Source organism: Diadema antillarum, unplaced genomic scaffold, assembly GCF_040938485.1.
Source record: "Diadema antillarum isolate AM-2024a unplaced genomic scaffold, OU_Dant_1.0 seq00001201_RagTag, whole genome shotgun sequence".
Classification (NCBI taxonomy): domain Eukaryota; kingdom Metazoa; phylum Echinodermata; class Echinoidea; order Diadematoida; family Diadematidae; genus Diadema; species Diadema antillarum.
Genome location: NW_027271995.1, coordinates 142750 through 155081, shown reverse-complemented (window position 1 = coordinate 155081; position 12332 = coordinate 142750). Strand labels below are relative to the sequence as shown.

The 12332-nt window shown below is 36.6% G+C and overlaps 1 long non-coding RNA gene across 1 annotated transcript; it reads left to right on the top strand.

Moving 5' to 3' along the window:
* Positions 1-1233: 1233 nt before the first annotated feature.
* LOC139744673 (uncharacterized) lies at positions 1234-3429 on the top strand. Its single transcript, XR_011711838.1, has 3 exons — positions 1234-1606; positions 2023-2176; positions 2766-3429. It is a non-coding gene; the product is annotated as an uncharacterized lncRNA (long non-coding RNA).
* Positions 3430-12332: the final 8903 nt, after the last annotated feature.

Below are 12332 nucleotides of genomic sequence, written 5' to 3'. Positions count from 1 at the left end.
TCTAACGTAAGGGTACTAACGTTAGATGGTCTACATTTTTTTTTCCCAAAATGTGCTCATGGATTTCCAAATCATACGGTTGGCCTACTCCGGTTAAGCTAGTGATGGCTACAGAAATACAGTGTCGATTATTACTTGGGCCTAGGCACCTACTGGATCTAGATTGTCAGTAGCTGTGCTAGCCTTTCCTGTCCTTGGCTGTGGTCTAACCCTAGAACCGTAGGCTTAGACCTATTTTGTATCAAACGTTAGAGGAATTAGAACTCTAACCGTTGGAGTTAGACCTACACTGTAATTGAGATCCATTGCTATAGTTACAAGCAGTATGAATCCAGATCCTAGACAAAAAATAAACAAACTGTTCCCAAACTTTTTTTTAGAGTAGACGTAGTGTCTAGTCTCATGGAAATTACCTAACTAAGCCAGGAGTATAGCACTCTAGATTTTTAACAATAAGGCCTAAGTGGAACTGAGGTAACTTAGATTGATCAGTTGTTCTTGGAGATTTGTACAGAAATTGTAGTCTAGAAACACACACACACACACAAAACAAATGCAATGCATTGAAGTGACCCTCTCTACATGTAGGTTACTAGGTGATTAACATTTTATCCATGTTTGTCCGAGTTTTTATGTGATGATCGATCATGCACTCCAAACTGAAAGTTGTTACTGTATGAGGCTGTAACATGTTCATGCTCAGGTCTGCAGACTAGTGCTACAAAGTATTTGATTATCCGGCAGTGCGTCATTTGTTAATCTGTGGCGATAAACACAGCCTTGTCGTTGCTGCCTCAGCAAGTCACAAACGTGCTGTGCACAGCACTTGGTAAGGCTATATAGTATACAGTACAGTACAGTACCGGTGTACATGTTATACTCTCTGTTAACTTTAATTGCCCTTTAATTTCATAACAAAGTATATCAAAATGAACTCTCAGTCTGAAATCATCAAAGACCCTACCCCAATCTGTAGGGTGTACAAACTGTACTTGCAGTTTGATTGCAGAATGTAAAACATCATTCAAGGGCAATCATGAATTATCCAAAATTGCAGATTGTAGGAAACAATGCTGTGTGCGTCATGTGTTACACATGTATGTATATTGACATACTTGTACTAAACGTACACTATATGTAATGCATAGTGTAATTTAGTTAAGCTTTCGAGCCCTTAGACCTTAGTAAATGACTGAAATAATTATGATTATGATATATGAATTTATGAAGCACTTATGTACAAACCTGTCCAATGATCAACAATGGTGAATAGTTGAATAAATTTGTTTATCACTATATGTGTTTGTTAACTCTAGATTCATTCCCAAATGTTGTCCTTTTTACCCAAATGGTAAATTTTGAGTCTACTGTAATTATCATAATGCCTGAAAATAGTTGTCCCTTTGTGTCACCCTAAACAGGTCTGAATAAAAATGAAATCTCTAAGGAATTCATACTGGAGGCTTGTCTCAATGTTGAAAAGGAAGAGCAGAAAAGGAGCAGCTGGCAACTGGTTGTCCTGCAGAAGTACATGAATCCCTCTCTTACCTGCACTTTCTGAGGACAAACATGCCAAGAGGATACCTAACCAATTTTGGAGACTGAGGTACAGTATATATGTTAGAAGATAAAATAAACACTTTTTCATACTTTCCAAAATGTTTATGTGACTGCATGTGTGAATACATCAGTTTCTTTTTCTTTTTATGGTGGCTTGACAATTAAAAAAAAAAACATTAAGTTGAGAGCAAGAAAGATATTATTTCAAAAAGTGTAATTTAATTGGTCTTTTACAGTATTTTGAAGAAAATGCTACCCTAAAAGTGATGAATAGTTTATTCATAGAACTTCAAATACAGTCATTGTAAGCAATTTCTAGAAATAAATGAAAACATCATTTCTTTGAAAGAATGAATCCATTGTAAGACATAGGGGGAATGCATCCCTCTTCATCATTCTAATTCAATACAATATGTAATCATGTTTGTGTGGGTTTTTTTTTCTTTTTCTCCTATTTACTAGGAATTACAAGATGATAAAGACTCTACCAGCAAGGCGTCAAAGGCTGAAATGCTACACATAAGGAGCAGGAGAAGGAGAAGCAGGACCTGTCAAAGCAAAACCTAAGAAGATAAGGAGGAGTCAAGAAGCAAAGGAAACCAAAATTTTATCAGCAGTAGGTACCCTGCTGATGCACTAATGGAAAATGTTTGCTTTACCTCTAAAATAGAGAGAGAAAGAAAAACAAAAACATGCTTGTTGTTGTTTTTTTTTCCTCTCTCTCTACAGACAAGTGCAACATATTTATGTATTTGGGGTGTACCCGAAAATCCCAAATTTGATTTACATACTTCAAAGAACATTGTTGAGTAGACTTTATTCAAAGAATTATCATCCAGGGATACTTCTTTTTGTCAGGGCGTTCAGATCTATGATCACTGTCGAAAGGATTATTCAGGCGTAAGTTCTCTAAGTATAAAACAAAAACATGCCACATTGTTCTTTTACTTTTTCAAGAAAATAAAATTCCACAGTCAATTCCATGGTCGAGGAACTTCATAAAAACTCAACTCGATAACTCAACTGTGGTTGTCAGTTGCTAATGTGTGTAGTTCAAGTGCTGTAAACACTGTAAGCAAATGGGCGGAAAGTTGGAGGCATCCTAAACTACAAACATTTGCTTCACAGGGAACCTTATGCATTTTTGTAACAATTAATATTTCCCCTATTTTCTCCCTTTTGCTCTCTTTTTTGTGTTTGTTTAGCCCTTGTCATGTAGTTCACCTCAACACTTACACCTGTAACTGCAAGATCGGTGTGGGATGACATTGCTGTCTCTCTGGGACTTACTGGAAACAAAAGCTACTACAAAGCTACTACAGCAGGCAGTCGTGAAGGTGGAACTTGAAGAAACTGACATATTGACTTGTTTCTTTCATTTATGTTGGACCAGTGCAAGTTTCCATGAACTTTACATGCATTTGATGTTAACTTACAATGATTTGATTTCTGTTTTCCCACCAACTACAAACACAGCTACTCTCGAAAAACTCAAATTTACGTGCAATCACCGTGAGTCATTTTTTTTTTCTGAAATACCATCAAACAGCTGAAGAGTTTCAATGTGCAAGGTTTTGTCATGATTTTAAGGCGATTATGCACTGTTACTCCGACAATGCACTTTCCCTTTCTCTTTAAAATGTATCCTGCAACTTTATATCATGTACAACAAATGTACCATGTTTTGTTTGTATCACTGGAAAACTGGAGAGGGAAAAATTCCACAAGCTTTTGTTTGATTTGTGAGGGCCATTACAATGTTCAGAGACAATAGCAACACTCTTTCCACTACTGTTTAGAAATGTATGTTTTGTGCAACTTTACATTAAACTCAACATGTGGGCCAAACATTGTTTTAATGGCTCGAAAACTGGGGAAGAAAGCTGTTCTTAAAGCCGTTACATGACTTTGAGGGCAATTAGTGCTGTTACCACGGCAACACACTTTGCAGTGAGCTGAACATGTAAGCAAAACTTCTTTTGAATCGATGGAAAACTTCAGAAGTTCAAGAGATGTTTTACCTTGAAGTTGTTGTATATGACTTGCACTGTTGCAAAAGTGGTAGTGACATGACATCATATTTCTTCGTCACTCACAGGACTGCACAGAGTAAAAACACCTTAGGCCTTTGTGGAAGTGAGAGCTTATTGCAAGTTGTCTAATATTAGTTTAACTTGACCATTGAACAACTTAGTTTTGTAAACTTATTAATCACCCAAATAATGCCAGTCTACATCAACAAGTCTTTTAATAATCATTGCACAATGATGGAATTGCACAGTGTGTTTTCATCGCCCTTGTCTAAGCGTATTGAAATGTGAGTCTGACAATGATACATGTATTGTCAGAAATGTTTGAGCTAGAAAAATGGAGAATGGCACACGTATCATTGCAATAAGTTGTACTATAGCTGCAAACAAGAAATCATGTTACTGTGCAATTCTGAATTTAGAGCAATGTGAATGCAGCAGTCAGCGTTCTGAGATAGCTATTTTTTTTCCTATGCAGTCGTATATATGCTACCGTATAAGTGCTGCATGGTATTTTAATCATACATATTTTAACTGCTGATCTCCCCCCTCTGCACAAAATTATGTTTGTTTGTTTGCTTGTTTTTTATCATACCTCTATCTGTATCAATGGATAACATTTATTACTGGACTCAACATCTGAGAGTTTGAGTCAGAAAATTGTTATAGTTGTATTTGCTACATTGTAGGCTACAATTTGCCACTTACCCTTATCAGTCAAAGCAATTCAATGTTCATTCATTTGTATCTTCCTGATTTATTGGTAACACAATTGTATATTTCTTGCTTATAAGTCAATTCTGGAAAGTAATATGTGTAACCAAAATTACATGTACTCTAGCCTTGAACCTTTTTTTTTTCCTTCCGCACATTTTAACCAGCACATCTTCTTCTTGCAAAGAATGCCTAAGGTAGGCACCAACATAATCTGGGATGGACAGAAAATGGGCAATGTTGAAGATGAGATCTCCTGTAATGATATTACATTTTTAAGGTATACAATTGACAAGGTTCACACACAGTTGGAATTTCAATTCAAATGACGGCTTTGCCACAGTATTTTGCAGTGTATGCAGTGTCTGATTAATCTGGATTAGGACCAGTAGCACATTTAGTGCATCTCAAAGCACCCCTTCGGATGCTGGTATGATCATTTCAATTTGGCATTTTTCAAAATACACTATATGTTTACAGTAAGTGTTTATGTACCTTTGTACACAAACTCTAACTGTAAACATTGCTTGTAGAGTATGTTAGATTGCAGCAATTTCCTCTCTGAGGTTTGTTTGTTTGTTTTTGCAACATTATTTGGGAAATTGTAGTGGCATAGGTAGTTGTCTCATGCAAATTGTAATGGTAACTCGTTGAGCTGAACTTATTGTAGATGTTCAAGTTGACTGAATTTATTCATTGTTTATGTGGAAAAGAAATGGAAGTTGATGTTTTTTGTCACTTTGTGTGATACTTTTAAGAACTATGACATCCATACTGCAGTATGTATATATGAATTGTACAGCACAATTATGATATTGCTTTTCCTACTAGTTTTGCTTTTTTTTTTGCATTTTTTTGACAGTACAGTGTACAATTGTATTGAACTAATTGAAGCATACAGCTGTACTCATGATATAGAAAGACAAATCGACAACTTGAACTGCTTTGTACCATCTTATCTTTTTCTTTTTTGATGATGGAAATAAATAAACTATTGAATTGACTTTAATTGTGATCAATGTGTCTATGTTTTAGATTCAATTTAATGACTTGAATATATCATCATCTTTATTCTTGGCACGTTTTTATTGGTGAATCAATATATATTGTAAATAAGTGTGATTCCCTTACATCTGGATGGTAATTACATACCGTACACAAAACAAGAGTGAATTTTTCAAGGGCCAACCAGAAAAATATGTCAGCACAATATTTTATGTGTTTGAGAAACCACAATGCTAGAATTCCACTATCAAAGCCTTAGAAAAGCACTCAGAGAATACAGACCTCCACCAAGCAGTACTCTTTCACCCTTACTCTGATTTCTACCCATTGTAATAATTACATCAATATGCGTAATATGCTGTAAGTGACTATTTCCAATGATCAAGAATCCTACAACCACGTAACCCCCCCCCCCCTCCTCAAAAAAAAAAAAAAAACGGGGGGGGGGATTTGATCCAGGCAGTGATCCAAATTAATACCAAAATATGGCATTTCATTTTTCTATCATTATTAACTTTATTTCTTAGAATATACACTGTTATTCGATTGTATCTAGTAATTTCTGTAGTTACTTTGGAATGATAAAAAAAAGCAAGCTTGAACATGTACTTTTCAAACCAACGTCGCCAAAAAAAAAAAAAAAAAAAAAAAAAAAAGTCACGAGTGACTTCATTCATGGTAAACATTCTTTGTGATGAACAGGTGGCGCGCGAACAGGTGCCGTAATGTACGATGTACGCATGCGCACGGTGTAAATCGTAGGCCACAAATCGCACAGTGTGCGGTGTACATCGCAGCACCTGCGACAGAGTGCAACAGGCTGCGATATCGCACATTGTCGCAGCGCAGCGCATCGCAGTAAAAATCGCACAGTGTGAGTCCGCCCTTACTGTCAAAACGCACCCCCCTTGAAAAAAAGCTGGTGACGCCCCTGCAATGAATACCTTCTGTTCTATCGTAAACATGGTGACAGGAAGCAAAGAAAATCAATTAGAGTATACACTTGTGTATATGGAGCCTTAAACAAATCTACTGGTAAACAAATCGTCCCAATGATAAATGCTGCTGACCTCTTTACCAAGAATGATCTCTTTTTATCGAAAAAGCGAAAATTTGTCAGACTATTTTAATTAGTAGACAGTTGTATAAAGATGAGGAACTTTAGATCATTTATGCTTAATTATATCCCAAATTTATTAATGTGAAGCAAAATTTGAAAATGATTGCTAGCTGGAATGAAATGTGGTGTTTGGAAGCACATGGAAACATGTGCTTACTTTTTCCATGTGCATGCAGTTTACCCTTTACCGTGCATGAATCCAGACTAGCAGTGCCCAGGGCAATCAACATGAATTATTGATTAAGCATTCATGTGCCAGGGAGCGCGAGACTGACACCTAGTGAACAGGTGGTTCAGGCATGTCCATTGTTCAGGGCCATTGTCAGCACACACTCACATACACATCATTGGTTTCTGTGTAAAGTTCATTTTTGTACAGAGGGTTAAAATTTGACCAAAATCTGAAACCTTACTTCAAAATCAACCTTAGATTAAATGAAACTGATTTATGCTTTCACATTTAAATTACCTTCAACAAAATTGTACACTATTCAGCTATTACTCATATCAATGACAGTTTCATCGAATGAACAGTTTTAGAATTATTAATGATAAAAAGTGGGAAATGTTTTTTGAAACACCTAGTACATGTACATGTAGGCAATGCACACAAAGTTGGACAATCTGTCTACAGCGGCCATGCACCTGTCTATAATGGTCACTTTTTTCGTCTCCCTTGGGTGGTCGCTATAGACAGGTTTGATTGCAGTGCCACGAATAGTATATGTTTGCTGATTTCAAGACAGTATGCGCAAATACGAATTAGCCATTTTGGGACTTGTGGACTGAGATATCAATGAAACAATACGAAATTAATGATATCTGGAACGAAATCTCATCCATTATCCCATTACCTCGATTACATGAAAAAAACAAAAACATTCATTGACTGCAGTGACTTGTTCCTTGGCACTCCCTCGCATTGCAATCAAGACGAGTGTCAAAATATTATATGTGCTATACTATCATTTTGAGAAAACATTCATGCAATTAGCATGATAATACTAAAGCCACGGTTGTTGAGCTCAAGGTCAGTTTGCGGTTGAGATTAGGGCTGTACAATGAAAATGGGGACCTAAAAACAAGTCTAACTTTTGACGGAAAAAATGGGTGAATGCTTTTGCTGAACTGTGTGTGTCAATGTACAGGATCACAATCGAGCATGCAAGATTGTGATTGTACAAACCATGACAAAGACCATACACCCCTCCAACATGGCATTGGTACATTGCAGTGTCTATTATCAAGGAACACTGATCTCCGAAAATATCGAGATCATCGCTTTGCGGGTACGTCAGGTCCGTTCGTGTCACAGTGACAATGGAGTCTTCACAGGAAGTTAGTCTAGCTCTGGAGCAGCTGCTGCAGTTCTCTGGATCGCGCTTTCACTCGGTTTAACGCTTATAGCAGGCGAAAAAAAAAAATCAATAAAAAACATTCAGCTGAGCTATAGACTACACAGATGTGTGGACCTGGGGGGCGTTTCATCAACGAGTTCGTCGGAGTTTTCACCGACAAATTTGCTATCAGCCAATCAGACCAAGGATTTCATTAGCTTTTGACAGTTGTCAGTATAAATCCTTGCGTCTGATTGGCTGATAGCAAATTCGTCGGTGAAAACTGCGACGAACTCGTTGATGAAACGCCCCCCAGGGTACCGTTTCATGAAAGTTGTAAGCGCTGACAAGTTGTCTAGTCTCTGACAATCACCATGGTAACAGTCAGTGACCAGAGCATCTCAGCCAATCAAAACCAAGGATTTTGCTGAAATTGTCAGAGACTGACAACTTGTCAGCGCTGACTAAATTGATGGAACACCCCCCCTGATGTACTACTGCGTCCATGACGAAAGAGGAGCCATAGCTGCAGTCCATACGCACAGGCCAGCAATACGTAGTTTCTAACGGCCTTTGCCCATGGCCCTGGCGTAGTTTGCAGGCACAAACCCTTGTTGGTTGTATAGGAGTCTGCATGCGCCAAGACTAATACACGCACCACTACACTGCAGCCTTGGGAGAAGCTTCAACACAGGGCCTATGGGACAGTGCCAAAGTGGTGCATGTAGTAGTCTTGGCGCAGACTCCTTTACGACCAACAAGGGTTTGTGCCTGCAAACTAGCCCTGGCGATAGCAAACACGAGACCCTTTACTCCATTCACTGCATGTCATCATTACGATCAACATCGTCAGTGCGAGAGTGCACGGCCTCTGTCCGGAGTCGTAAGTGCCGAAGGGCACGGATTCTGTCCGGAGTCGTAATGCAGTGTTCAAGCTTTGTTAAACGGGTGAAACACAACTGGGGATGGGTTGTGGTAGCCTGTACATGGCTCCTCTACGTCGTGATGTTCGGCATCATGTACTCCTACGGTCTCTTCTTCATCGCCTTCCAAGAGGAATTCGATAGCAGCGCAACGATCACGGGTAAGCTTTCGCACAGCGCAAATACTCGCACACAGATCAGGCATGCTTCTCACTCACCTCCTTGCATAGATTCGCACTTTTTGTGTATACACTCAACTCCACGCACATTATCTTTGTTCTTGCCCACTGGAAGGATTTTCTCCCCTCAGCATCGTTTCTGATTTGAGACCAGCAACATCCTTGAAAAGGTTTATTATAGGGATTGTATAATTTTAGTTAAGACGGGGATTCACGTTTTAACATTTTGCGAGATTTAAGAAACCGCTTAAAGTATTAAAGAATGTTTATTCTAAGAGGAATTAAAAGTTTATTTGATGAAAATTGTCTTTGAAGCGTCTGAGATATCAGAACGAAGTAAAACCAAGGAGGTATGAGAGAATACATTTGTACCTCTTTGGTGAAACAAAGCGATCCTAATAAAAGGTGCATGGACCCACCTCAAAATCAATATTTGCAATGGGAGCGATATGCACATTCAATGTCATCCATTGATTTGGTGGGTTTTTTTTTTTCTGTGTGCTTACTGTACGACTGCACCCTTTGTTCCTTGATTTTATTGTATGATTTTTTTTTAAATCTCTCAACGCATCTAAGCATGCAAAACCAAATGAAATATCACAAACAGGATGACGCAAAGCTTTGTTTTAAAACTGATCCAAGACTACAGGCTAAACGGACCACTGTGGATCGTCATTACCCTTATCTGTATTAGATCAATTTTTCTACTGTTTCTATTATTGAGGAGTGATACACCCATAGTGTTTGCAATGTTTGCAATTTTAGACCTGTATGGTATTAATTTGTAATGAAACAGCTCAGAAGTATGTTCGGGTGATTGGAATTGGAAGAGCGTTAATCGGTATACCAAAAATGATAAAATTGTAATTGCCAATACTATATATATATATATATATATATATATATATATATATATGAATATATATATATATATATATATATATATATATATATATATATGAATATATATATATGAATATATATATATATATATATATATTATATATATATATATATATATATATATATATATATATTATAGGCTTTTTTTTGGGGGGGGGGGAGAGAGGGATGGGGAGAGGAATATTTTTTTTGTGGTAAGATTAAAAGGACACGCAGACATAGAGATTAAAATTAAAGTAACCAGAATCAGAATCTTATCTCATTGATGTTGAGTTGGTACATTTCATGCTGAAGGGAGCAAACACGAGAACCATTGCTATTACCTTTGGGGTAGAACAGATCCCTGGGTCTGTGCCCCCCCCCCCCCCCCCCTCCGGCCCCCCTCCAACAAAAGTCCGCTTTAGTGTTGTTAGTGACCCCTACACCGAAACATACAGTATATGCGAATTCGAACATTATCCAACGTATTCATGCTGAGAATAAGTAACGAAATCATTCAAATCAAGAAATTGGAAAGTGAAATCATGCCTGGAAATAACCCTCAAAGGTAAATTCGGGACCAGATGAAAGTTTTCAGAAATAAAGGAGCATTTTTTTTTTTTTAAGCACAGCATTGCAAATTTGATCAAATCAGATGAAAATCAAGGAAGTTATGAAATTGTGCGTTAATTTTTCATGAAAAAGTTTCTTGAACAGTCAAGATGTAAAGCATGAATAGAGAATGATTATCATCCCCTCAAAACATGGCATATACTTGAAACTTGAAATTTAACAATTTCCAGCTTTTCGTTCAACGCAATTGTGACCCAGTCTCAAATCCTGGTATATCTAACTGAGATCAAACCCTCGAATTTTCGTTTTCTTTCTTTTTTTTTTACACGATCAGTGGAAATATTGTGAAATGATGATATTAATAGGTCACTTACTATTTTATAGATATTCATCATCTGTTCGAAGTTCAAAGTTCAAATTATTTTCAGTTCCATCAAATAAACAGAAAATCATATACAATGAATAAGCAGTGTAATAGTTACGAAAACGTATTTTGTTGATACAGGTTAACAAAATAGATGTGATAGTAAGTAACAAAATGAAGAAAACATAATTGTATTTTTTTTAATATATACATATTTGTACTTTGCATATCATGATATGCATAGTACAAATTAGACAAGGATGGGAATGAAAATATGGAAGGTCCCCCTAAAAAAAGCAAAACTTGTATCTGGCCCCTCAGAAAATACATGAGAGAACGAATAACAAATTGATGAATACGTACAAACAGACTTAATGAAGGTGTTCTGAGCCAGCAAAGTTCTCAAATTGGCAAATGGAGTATTCAATCGCCTTCTATTGTTGGATAATTGTGAATTGATCAAGTCAATTCAATCTATTGTCATTCTTCTTTTTCCCAACAAAACATAACACAAGATAAATCAGGTATTACATCATAAACAAAAACATTTGCCTTTACAAAGGATAAATGAAATCGATAAGCATAAGAGTGCATACTGGTAAAAAAGATGATACAAAGTCATGCTTCAGTTGAAAAAAAAAGAATAGAGAGGTCCACTAAAAAGTAAAGCTTGTACATTGTGAACCACTCATAAATCAAATTTACTTACTATCACATAATCAAATTTCCTCGAAACATTTTTTCAAATATATTCGGGAGATTATTGTTATTATGATTATACATAAATCGCCCTAAATCAAACACTCATACAAATACAATTTTTCAATATTTTGTCTGTAGAAAATAGCTGATCAGTATGAGACAAAAATGCAGTATGACATAATAAATTATACGGAGTGACTTCTTTCGTAATAGAAGTAATTTATCTAAGTGTGTTTGATATTCCCCACGCGAGAAAAGGCAATATTATATAGATGAATATAATGTAAACAGGGACGATGAAGAAAGACACGATTTACGCTTGTTGATTATACCAAATGTTTCGTGAATGTTTCGAGAACTGTTGTTATATATAGTAGGCTTCGAAATTTCAAAACTTTCTTACTTTAATTCGATTTTAACAAATGACCAATATTACCCATTTCTGCCTGCATAGCATCTTGGTTTGGATGAAGCATTTTAGTCGGATGATGTATCACAAGAAGGTTCCGATTGGTAACAAGAAAATGCTTTTTTAGCCTTCCTGAGAACTATGTGTAGCCTTCAATCTATTTTGGGAGTTTTTTAATCTTCATTTTATATTCACTTTGTAACTTTATAATCATCATATAGTATATTCATTGTTTTAGTGAATTCTCAATTTTGTATCTATTACAGCAGGTCCCCTTTGAAGATCAGTTCTTTGACTGAAATGGCTACCTTGTGAAAATAAAACAAAATAAATGAATAAATACATGTAAATTGATTACTAAAATTTCAGTGCAACGGTCCCTCGGCGACTTCATCACAGGCAGTATAAACCATTACAGTAAAACTCTTTTTCTTTTCAGGGATTCAAATTTTAAGACGGCACATACTATTGTATTGATCCCCCACCTCCCTGCTGTATCCTTGCCCGCTTCCAAGAGATAAGCTATCCACATAA